At 32.8% G+C, this 11,455-nt stretch overlaps 1 long non-coding RNA gene across 1 annotated transcript; it reads left to right on the top strand.

The window, feature by feature from the left end:
- The first annotated feature begins 1,610 nt into the window (after positions 1-1,610).
- On the top strand, positions 1,611-4,152 carry LOC133198850 (uncharacterized). The gene is made up of 3 exons (XR_009722614.1): positions 1,611-1,657; positions 3,366-3,530; positions 3,992-4,152. It is a non-coding gene; the product is annotated as an uncharacterized LOC133198850 (long non-coding RNA).
- Positions 4,153-11,455: the final 7,303 nt, after the last annotated feature.

Below are 11,455 nucleotides of genomic sequence, written 5' to 3' on the forward strand. Positions count from 1 at the left end.
AAGAGGCGCACTTTAATTGTTTACAATGCAGTCAACGGTCACTGACACGGCACATAGAAATGGCTTCAATTAACGGGTACATGTACTATCGTTATGAAAAGAAAGGACAAATGCAAGCGTTTGACATCCTGCATTTAGATGAAATGTGCAGTAAATATTATATTAATTTTGAAATCAAATGCATTGGATAAATTTTAGATGTACAGTATTGTATATGTACTACGTAAATGTTTACGATTCAGAAATTCGTTGTATAATGGTGATAGCGTAGGTTAAATATTGTACTAGTCTATAAAAGACAAATAGTGAAAATGACATGAAAAATTTATTTAAATTTCAACGAATATTCGACTATCGTTCGACTAAAGCCTCCGACTATTCGACTAAGCTGTCCGAATAAAATTGACATCCCTATTTGAATTATCATTTTTTTTCTTTTTAAATTGTGCGCTAGCAACCTAACAATTACCTGATTTCAGAAACCATAGAGCATGGTAGATAAATCTACATCAATTTACTTTTTTCGTCCTAGGCACTTCTGGTCGCTACCTAAAGTGTTATTAAAAAATTGCGCTTTCTGTCTTTCAAACTCAAGAAATCACGTTTTGATATTTCTAAACATGCATTTGTGACATCAAACGATAAAATATGATGTCTTGGTGTACGAATGAGATGTAAGTGGTTTTGTCATTTAGTAAAATATTCCAAAGTTCGGAATGTTTGCTTCTTCTCTGATGACATTGAACAACAGCTACACGTACTTTTAACATCATTTCATGCAAAGTTTTTTTTTTAAATCTTAGAATCTTAGATGAAAGCATGCTAACCGCTTTTCAGTACTTTCAGTACTTTGATTTAAATATTAATTTGTTATCTTTCTGACAAAATGGACACGAACTCCAATCACCAAGTATAGGTTATAGAGTTACGTCCAGTTTTATTAAGCGTCGCGTGGCGCTATTTTTAGCACTGGAGCACATGGAGAAGTAAACAATGAAGGAAAATCAGCGAAAAATGCAGTGTAGAAAAAAAAGGGGGGGGGGAGTTTAGAAAGGACATAACAGAGAAAGCACTTTTACAATTATCTCAAATTTATGCCCCTGGTTATAATTAAAACTTTTGATACTTATACCATCAATAAGTTTTCGAAGACCATGCAATTGAAAAACTCAGGCAATGTTTATATGTCTGTGCTTGTTCGTTAGTGTCTCTGTAACACCCCCCCCCCACCCACCCACCCCTACCCCCCACCCCAAATATAAGATCTACTCCTTCATCATCTTCACTGTAAAAAGGAAGAAAAGGAATATATCAATAAAAATTTTCTTCTTAAGAACAGCAATGCTAATATGTATCATATTAATTCAAAAGCATCCTTCGAAAGTGTAGAATTCATACCCCCCCCCCCCTTCCCTCTGAACCACTTTTATATATAAACTTTTAAATACTGAACTGATTTATGTTTTTTCCTACCCAAAGTGCTCAGGTGGGCAATGTGGCCCCTAGAACTCTTGTTTATTGTTGGTCTTATAAGTGAAATCAGAATGCAATACAGTGTAGTAATTGTACATAATATATTCTTTCAGAGAGAAGAAAATTGGCATTAAAGGAGAACCAGTAACTAAAGATGTATGATGAATCAAGATGTGATCATGTGGTAAGTGGTAATTAATTCAATCATAAATAGGCATGTATGACAATTGCATTAAAATAAAAAGAACTTGATTCCAATTTTAATTGGAATGTTGAACTACCAGCTGCAAACTACAACAGGTTAGGCATAATAAGAAAAAAATGTTTGTTTACGGTCCCCCCCCCCCATATCTAATAGCCAACCCAATTTTTTTTTTCATTGTAAAAATCCATAAGTCACTCAATCGTCAGTTTAACTTTTACATGCATCTTAATCAGTCAAGCGTTTGAATCGAAAGTGCTAGAAATAGTTAGTGCAACATGGAGTTAAAGAAGGAATACAAGAAAGTTTTTTTCATTGTGTGGTAGCTGTAAGGCAGTTGGCAAGAAAGATATTGTCTATCGCCTATATGGCAAGCCCAAACAGAAGTAAAGCTGTTTTGTATTTCAACCAATTCATGTGAATTTGTGTATAAAAAAATTCAATAAAATAAAAAAAAAATCCTACCTACCAACCCTATTTTATTTCAGCATGTAACAGTAAACAAACTTATTTTTTTGTTTGGCCTTATGATATTGTATTGCTTGGAGTTTTTTTCACTTCTCTATAAAATTCTCTGTCTGGATGATATCTAGCATAATATATACCATGCAGTGAGGATTTTAGTTCACCCGAGCTTAAAACTCGAGTGAACTTTTCTGATCACCTTTTGTTTTGTCTTTTGTCCATCAAACTGTCGATCCATCAGTGAGCTTTTCACATTTTCAACCTCTCCTCAAGAACCATTAATTTTAACCAAGGTTGACACAAAGTAAGGATATTTTAAATTGTACAGAGGAAGCCCCCTCCCCCCCCCCCCCCCTTTCACCCCAAGAGGAAATGATCAACTCTTTCAGATATTATTGACATGATCATTGTTGAGCAACTTATAATTTTGTATCCTGTAGACTTTATTTTAAGAATAATGAATATTTGTTTAAGAGTCCTTTTGTCAAGGTTCAAAGTTCAATTAAAATTATTTTGTGGTACATGTATTTGAGGATTCGAGATATCAGGAGTAAAATATTTAAAGAATACTTCCAAATTACTTCGACATATCTATGGTATTAGAGATGCCAAAGTTCAGCTATATGGCTATGCTAAAGTGTAGTAAATATAACTTACTAAAACTTTCTAACATTGAAATATGTTAAATGAAACAAGACAAAAATGAAAAATAAAAATTTACTGGTTTCTGGCTGGTCAGTATTTTGATGACTGTAATTTCTAAAATATTCAATGAAACACTTTGAAGCTTTAACTGTAGGTATATGTTAACTTAATAAACTATAAGGTAATATTTATAAATGGGAAGTCTTGAACAAACATTACAACATGCATGTATGTAAATTGGGGGTAAAAATTGGTTACCGGTAATGGCTATCACCTTAATTTTTAAATGACATAAAACAAGATTTAGAATGTAGGTAAATAATACTAGTATGTGTCTGTACATATGATATAGCATATAGAACTTGTATTGAATGTTGATTAGCTAAATCTTGAATGGCTGATATGTTGGTCGTTTTTTATGAAATTTAGATTATTTGTATGTAAACTGAGTGTACATGCAACATGAAATTATTCATAAGGTATTAAACATGATTAAAACATGTGTATGCAATGCAACATATGATGAATTCATATTGACTTGTATGGATATAGCTTAACATGTATGTGCATTGTTTTTTAGGGTCCTGTTCTGCAGATGCCATGAGATGATCTGTCTGTCCATCTGATATCACTTGTCCTGAGTATATTTTTTCTCCTCTTAGCCCAATCTCACTCAAATTTAACTCATAGAGTGCCTGTGGATGGAGGGTAAAAAGTGACCTTGGACCAATTATCAAGGTCAAAGGTCAGTATCAAAACACACTATATATCTTTATTTAAAGTCCTTGTCCAGAGCATAATTTTTCTCCCTTGGTATGATCTGGCTTGTGTGCCATGGGATGAAGGGTTTTTAGTGATCTTTAACAAAATTTCTAAGTCAAATGTCAATATGAAAAAAAAAAAAGATTTGTAATATCCTTGTCCAGAGCACATTTCTCCAATTCACTCAACTATAAGCAGTGTTCTACATGTATGAGATGGTCATATTCTCAATCATACCTGCGTCAATATTATTCTGGCTTAAAACCTTAATATGTAATGTTCATTATTCGGATTTCATGTCATTAAATTTAAAGACTGAAACTAATTATAATCACTGATATTGGTACATTAAAGAACATTGAGTGATCTTGTAAGATTTCTAAATAATATTCAAGCATACAATTCTTACATCAAATAATAATTTTATATGAAAATGTATTGTAGATCGCAGATGATGTGAAGAAAATACAAAGGAAGCTGATGTTGAAAGAAGTATAGAGTATTTAATGAAGTTTTTATGAATGGACTTAGATGTGAAAGACTACTTCATTGTGTACCAAGATATATGATTTTATTTATTTTGATATCATTTTCAAATAATGTTTTTGCACATCAAATGAATAATTAAACATATGATTTGATAATGCTTTTTCCTTCTTATACATTTTCTTGATAGATTTTGAAAAGAAAACACAGTTTACCAAGGAAATTAATAATATTTATTTTGATTTAAACCTGCTGTTCTCTTTTCACATTCTAGACAAGAAAGATTTATCATGGAAAATACAGGGATCCTTGAGCTTCCAGTTGCTTGTCAATCATTTTTTCGAAATTGAAATGCTCAACCTACCCTGTAGTTTCCATGGTATGGAAACTATTACACCACAATTACACATTGCTTCCTGTCTCAGAAAAATAAGGGAATCTTGAAGTTTCCCAGTAATTTCCTTTTATGAGACACCAGATAATTCCACCAAGTTTCCATCACACGGAAACCACTACGCTCCAATTCCATATAGTTTCCTGAGTCATGGAAACTTGAGGAATCACGAGGTTTCCTCTAGTTTCCGTTCATGGGAAATCTGAGGATTCCATCGAGTTTCCATTCCATGGAAACCACTACGCTCCGATTCCATATAGTTTCCTAATTATGGAAACCAGTGGAATCTTCAGGTTTCCCATTATGGGAAACTACATGGAGGCTCGGGAAACTTCAGGTTTCCTGAGGTTTCTGTGGTTCGGGATACCTTATGGAATCGGAGCGTAGTAGTTTCCGTGGTACAGAAACTTGACGGAATAACCTGGCATCCGCTGTGGAAACCACTAGGAAACATGATGTAAACATGAGGTTTCCGTGTGGTTTCCATATAGTTTCCCATGACGGGAAACTGCTTATTTCACCCAGTGCTTTAATTTACTATAGTGATAACTTTGACACCTTGATTTACTATAGTAATAACTTTGATTCTTTGATTTACTAAAGTGATAACTATGAATACTTTGATTTACCATAGTGATAACTTTGACAGTTTGATTTACTATAGGTAACTTTATTTTTTTTTTTTTTTTTGTTTTTTTTTTTTTTTTTTTTGTTTTTGTTTGTTTGTTTGTTAGGGTTATCCAAAGGTTTACTAATTTAATAGGGAAAATTTTCATTAAAATCACGAATAGGAATGGTTATATGTATTTTCTATGTCACCTGAGTCACTCAGGTAACCTATTGCTATCTGTTTTCGTCCGTCGTCGTCCGTCGGTCGTAAACTTTTGAACATTTTCAGCTTCTTCTCTTGAACCACTGAATCAGTTTCAACCAAATTTGGCATGTAACATCAATGGGTGATTGAGTTCATTGTCCCTGCCCCCCTTTGGCCTGAGGGGTGGGATAAAACTATCAAAATAAGTGCTATGTTTAAAAATCGTTTTCTTTACTTCTGGACATCAAACAGTCAAACTTTTGGAATGATTTTAATAAGCATTGAGCTTAGAAAAGGTTCTGGAGTTAGGGTGGGGCTCTAATGATGATATAGTGAAAATGTATAAATTCTTTTAAAATCTTTTTCTCTCCACTGTATATAAAGCAAATAAACTAGGTGTCCAGTTTGGATGATCAAGTGTGCCTCTTCCTAAATTGGGCAATCTTGACCCTAGAGTGACTGGTTTTGCAAGAGAGGGGGATCTATTGGTTATATGATGAAAATGGATTATTCCTTTAAAAATCTTCTTCTCTGCTCCTAGGTATTTAGTAGAACCAGCTGTCAAGCCACTCAAGGACAGATTATTAATTTGCTTGACGGTTGAGACAGATTATTTATTTCCAACCCCCCCCCCCTTTTAGAATCAAATGGTTGTCCCTTTACATGTACCCAGATCTAAAATCTAATGAAATAAACATAATACAATATCGTGCGTGATGAGGCGTACTTGTTGTGTTTCTGTTTCTTTTTTTTAATGAGAAAGAGAGCGAGTTAATTTTATTTATTAAAAATATTTTGCAAATTTTTTTTGGTTTGTTGATTTTATAATTTAATATTATTCTGAACAATTTCAGACAAAACAAATATAAAGAGTAATTACCATTTACCCATAAATTTTAACCTTACATATTTTCCAATTTTCTTGAAGATCTTGTATCTCAAAAAATAGGATGGGCAGTGATTAACAGCGACTATTTCGGCCTCCTCAATGTGGATATGAGATTTCTTAGCATTGGGATTTTATAAAGGAGTTAAGGGGATTTTTTCATGTTATCTGCATTAATGTTAATCAACATGATTTAAATTTACATGTTTTAAAGAAGTCAAACATCAGGACCATTTCCTCTTGATTTTCCTAGGTCCTCAACATACACTGTTAGGAAAAAGAAACGCATATTAAACTTTTGAAGTAAATAATAGTTATATTTTCAAACCTATCATCCAGCATTGTTATCAAACATTTAAACCCAGCTTTAATCGCCAAAAAAAATAATAATAATAATAATAAAACAAAACTAATCTTTTGTGATTTTGACTGATACACTGTACCTCATGAGTTCCTTAAATCCATATGACTGTACCCCCCCTTCCCCCCAAAAAATTGAAACAAAAACTCTCATTATTTCCCTTGCGTATCTTCTACACGATTCTCCTGCGCACTGAGTACATCAGTGTATTAATCTTTCTCACGAGGATATTATTCAACCCTTCTGACGGGGTAGCCCTTTTTGGTTGAGAGTAGTTGGAGCATCCGAAAACTTCAAACCAACCGTCCGTTTAGCTAAAAAATTCAACGAGGGAAAAATAGAATTTACAGAAGCCAGCTGATTTGGTAAATGTGAATGTTTGCCAGAAAAGTTGATTAACTCTGGCTACATTTAACCGGAGTGAACATATTACAAATATAGGAATACGACGCATACATGCGTGAAAGAGAATAAAGTTGTCGAGCTCACAGACCAAGGAATTACCAATTTCTTTGAGTAAAGAATATAGCTGAAAAAAAAAGCCTTTTATGTTTAAAAAAATGCCACTAGAATATTACTGTCAAGTCGGGAAAATAATTATTCCATACATTCGCTGGAGTCCTGACCTGATGTTTTGCATTATAAACACATAAAAATATATATTTCTTGAAACCATGTTTACCACTCGAATCTAACAACATAACAGTTTTATACGACGCAAATGTGTTTGTATTGATGCCGTTTAGCCTATGTAGTGCAGGCATGCATATGATGTGTAAAGTCCGGAATATTTTTTTCTTAATTCTTCAATTGTATTGACTTAGAGAACAACATATCGTCCTTACTATTTGATAAATATTCGAAATAAATAGCATATAAGAATAGCGTATAAATTCTTATATGATTACTGAACCGATTAATAATGAATTTGTTGTAAATTGAAATTCTGTCGACTATTTATATCATAATCACAATGAATTTATTGTTCTCTGTTGAATCCGTTTAAATATAACGTTACGCAAGGGAAATAAAAAGAGGATAAAAAAAAGATTTGACCCTGAAATGTTCTTTTCAATCTAAGGGAAGGCCAACTTCTTTTCTCTTCTAGTTATAACTGTTACTCTGTCTTCTCGTATAGTCTTCAAACTAAGTACAGATTGTAAGGGCCACAATCTACAAGGACATAAACAGTCTGGTATATACATCATATATCCCTTTGATAACGAAAGCCAGGTCAACGTCTACTGTGACATGGTGACAGTAGGCTGAGGGTGGACAGTAAGATTCCCTCTCTCTCTCTCTCTCATTTTTTTTAATTACTAGTAGAATTTTCCTATGAAACAAAATAGGAAAACCGAATATCATTGGACTTTATATTTAATTAATGGGACTTACACTCTCTTTTTTTTTTATTTCTCTCGTTAACCCCTAGGCAATCCAAAAACGGGTTATTGGATCAGTGAGTTTTAACAGAACATGGACGGAGTATAGAAAAGGAATTGGGAATCCTTATGACTTATATAGGGTTCGCCGACCACCGTCTCCGGTTCTAAATTTTACTGTGTTGTTATTGGGTATACGAAAGACGCTTGATCACGTCACACGTGCGCTTTAACACGTTATTTTCACTTCTCACTTTTCTTTATCAACTTGATTACGAGTTTGCGATGGTTATATACCTTTGATTTCCTCGTTTTGGGCGGTAAAATGGTCACAGATATATCAAACCATGCTGTAATATAACTAAAGTGGTGTGTAGCCATAAACCGAGAAGATCCTACGACGAAACGATTCCATGGCGTCCCTGGATACAGCTAAAGCTAGTTTGCCACTACTATTTCCAAGAGTCTGACTAAGGGGTCCGAGTCAGATGCAGTAAGGTTCATTCATTGATAATCTGTACAATATAAAGGATTTCTTGATTTCATCAGTATTCATTTGATTGCTATTGCATGTAATGATTTATTGAAGTTCATGTAGCTTAAATGTTTCTGTTTTGTTTTACATTTCAGAATTCTGAATTTCCAATACTAAAGTAAGTACAAATTTAATCATACATCATTCAAGTCTCGTAAAAAAACAAGTGAATTTATAGTTTTTATTTATCACTGAGCCATAACATGTAAAGAGTTATGACTGTATCTGTGTATGAAAAGTGAATCACAAAATAAAATTACATTATTAATGTAATTTGATTCGACAAAAAAATAACAGTTTGGTTAGATTGAAGTGCTTGCTGAAGTCCAGTAACCATATATGACATCAATTGCAACATAGCAAGTGATGGAAGACAATTTGAAGAGACTCCACATTGTTAAAAGCAACTGTGGGAAAATTAGCAAATACCAAGCACCTCGTCTGTAATGGAGATGACATGTAGTAATCAAATCCAACATGTTGTTTTTGAATTTTCTACAGGAGAGACTACCCCTGAATACAAAGAACCTATTCATAAATAGGTCCAAGTCCATGCAGACTTTGGACAACTTTTCTATTGACCACTTTTAGAAATTGAGAATTGCAAAATACATGTAATTTAGTATTACACTGGTTTCAACAATTAAACATGTTCAGCTATTTGTCAATGCCTGTGGTATATGAACTGAATTTTATCCTTTATATCTTTTGCAATGGCTAATTCTGGTAATGTTACTTAGTCGACAAAAGTGCACAATAAAAATGCTGAAGAATAAAACTAATTACAGTCAATATGAAAGCTTAAATGTACAACTTCTTCTTTTACATGTACCAATCCAATGTTTAAGCTGTAAGCACTGCTCACTGAAAAAGTTCTAATTACAGTAAAACATGCTTATAGCGAATATGCTTATAATGAAGTGATGCTTAAAGAGAAGTGATTTTCATTCTCCTTGACTTCAAATGTATTGAATACTTAACAGATGTAACGAATTATGCTTATAACGAAGCTAGATTGTCCGTCCCGGAACTTCCTTTTTAGAGTGTTTACTGTATATAATTGGATCGTGATCTGACATTTGAAGAGAAATAAACAGAAATCTTCAGAAAATGACACTTTTTGAAAAACAGTTGAAAAAACATGTATTCCTAATACGTTAGACTAAAATATAGTTACTGATTACATGACCTGCATATATTTTCCTAGTACATGTATAAGTAAAGAGCATTCATGTGAATACTTCATTGTCTTTAAACATTTTCCCTGGGAAAATATGGCAGGTACATGTATTCTATGTTAAAATGAGCTACATAAAATCAATATATACACCTTTATTTGATACAACTTTCTCAAAACATTTTTCGTTAGTGTTTGGAGCTTCCTTAAATATATTCAAGGCTTGATCACCTGGACAAAAATGTTGGAATGTAATTGCAAGAATTGTAGATAAATTCATTTACATGTACATTCTACAGAGGGAATGCAAAAATCTGGTGATTAGTAGCTGTAGTAATTGTGTAGATGGTTATACATTTATCTTTTACATATAACAAACGATGCTAAGATATTTCCTGTAGTATTAAAATGAATAGAGGAGATCCAATTTTAAATAAACAGAATTAAAATCTTTTTGAATTAACAAATCTGAGAATGTAAAAGAGATCTATCAGAGAAGTGAAGTTCTCATTAAGAGCTGTACAACTGATCTCGCTTTGAATTAATTTTCAATACAATTTCATTGAATTGATCCACAGTCAAGAAAATGAAGTATTTAAACAGTAATTGATGACTATATTCCTGTCCCTGTCATGGAATCCATGATTATTTCTATAATGATTCTGGCCTGGGGTTATCAAAGAAGTCATTAAAATTTCTTTCTTCAGTAACCTGCTGCTTGAATCGGAGAGGCTGTAATAAATAAAAGTTGATTTATCCATAATATCAAGCTTCAGAAGTGGTAAAATGATTGTTACTGTATATTTTGACTGAAGTATGCAGAACTCATGTATTCTTATAGTATGTAAATATATTGTCAGGAAGGCTGTAGGCTATCCATACAGTTATTTAATAGAGGTGTAAGGATACAGCAATACATCGATTGTATTGATCACAAGGTCTTACGAAACGCATATCGTATCGCCATGTATATATCGTGATAAAGTACATTATAATTTTCATTGTTTTGTTTGAAACTTCTACATACAAGCTAACAAATTTTAATGTTTTAAAATGACTGAAAACAAGGTAACATAGAAAAAATACATTGTCAAGACTATAAATCCACCTATAATAAACTTTGGTCAGGGGTATCAAGATATCATTTTTTATATTTTCTATAACTGTAGATGTTAGCAATGAATAATATGTAAAGATAACAGTCATTTCAATTTTTGACAGCTGTGTCATGATACGTCTTGTATCGCATGACCGTATCGTGATATGTATCATATCCTTAGGTAGCTTGCGATACCCAAGCCTATTATTTTATAACATGTATTTAATTAAAGTAAATCTTGGGATGAAGTTTATACCTGAAAAATGAATATTTTGCCTAAATTATGAAATTTTTTTTGAGATTTTCTGTATTTGATCTCCTGATCATCAGTCTATTCAAGATTGCCTGCAGCAAAATGGTGTAACATCAGGAACACTGCAGCTGAATGTTTACACATCCCATGGTACCCTGTGCCTCCCAGTCATTCATAGTGGGAATTTAAAACTTCTTTTGTGATATTTATTTAGTTTGAAGTTCTAGTTGACCTAAATAAAATATCAAACAATCAAGATGAATTATAGAACATTGCAAAGAGTAATGTATGTTTCAAAAATACTTGTGATCTTTTATTCAATTTGTAAAATTGGGGGTGGTTCATTAAAGTATCTATAACAAGAATTATCATTAACATTTCAAGTGTGAATTATGGGCTGCATATAGATTCTATCGTTAAAATGATATTGCCCTACAGGTCCAGTGAGGGCTTGACCCGAGACACAGTTAGATTATTCTAACTAGGGCTGCATAGTACAGGTAAATACAGATGTTGTTATC

The sequence above is a fragment of the Saccostrea echinata genome, unplaced genomic scaffold (assembly GCF_033153115.1).
Source record: "Saccostrea echinata isolate AGI-Se365-2 ecotype Australia unplaced genomic scaffold, CSIRO_AGI_Sech_v1 ptg000033l, whole genome shotgun sequence".
NCBI lineage: Eukaryota > Metazoa > Mollusca > Bivalvia > Ostreida > Ostreidae > Saccostrea > Saccostrea echinata.